Genomic DNA, 889 nt, shown 5'->3' on the forward strand with positions numbered 1-889 from the left:
TGATTTTGAAAAATTGGAAAACCTGAAAAAAATTTGAATTAAAAACAGAATCTTCCCTCTTGTGCCATCCTGGCGTTAAACGCCCAGAATGGTGCACATTCTGGCGTTTAACGCCCAAAACACTACCCTTTTGGGCGTTAAACGCCCAGCCAGGCACCCTGGCTGGCGTTTAAATGCCAGTTTTCCTTCTTCACCGGGCGTTTTGAACGCCCAGCCTTTTTCTGTGTAATTCCTCTGCTGTATGTTCTGAATCTTCAATTCTCTGTATTTTTGACTTGAAAAGACACAAATTAAATTTTTTTTTTGGATTTCTAATAATCAAAATGTAACTAAAATCAAATAACAATGCATGCAAGACACCAAACTTAGCAGTTTGTATACCATTGACACTAACAAAATGAGAATGCATATGAGAAACTTAGCAGTTTGTATACCATTGACACTAACAAATGAGAATGCATATGAAAAACAACAAAACACTTGAGACAAGAGAATTTAAAGATCAGAACAAGGAAATCATCAAGAACAACTTTAAGATTAATGAAGACACATGCATGAATGCAAGAAAAATAGAAACATGCAATTGACACCAAACTTAAAATGAGACACTAGACTCAACAAGAAACATAAAATATTTTTTTTATTTTTATGATTTTGTAATTTTTTTGGATTTTTCGAAAATTAAGTGGAAAAGAAAATAAAGATATCAAAATTCTTAATGAGAATTCCAGGAATTATGCAATGTTAGTCTAAAGCTTCAGTCTAAAGGAAATAGATATGGTTAGCCAAGCTTCAGCAGAACATTGCATTCAAGAGCTAAATTGATGAAAATCAATCAGCTTTGGTGATGATAAGAACATCACCTTGAAACACTAGAATTCATTCTTAA

The sequence above is a fragment of the Arachis duranensis genome, chromosome 7, assembly GCF_000817695.3.
Source record: "Arachis duranensis cultivar V14167 chromosome 7, aradu.V14167.gnm2.J7QH, whole genome shotgun sequence".
In the NCBI taxonomy this organism is placed as follows: Eukaryota; Viridiplantae; Streptophyta; class Magnoliopsida; order Fabales; family Fabaceae; genus Arachis; species Arachis duranensis.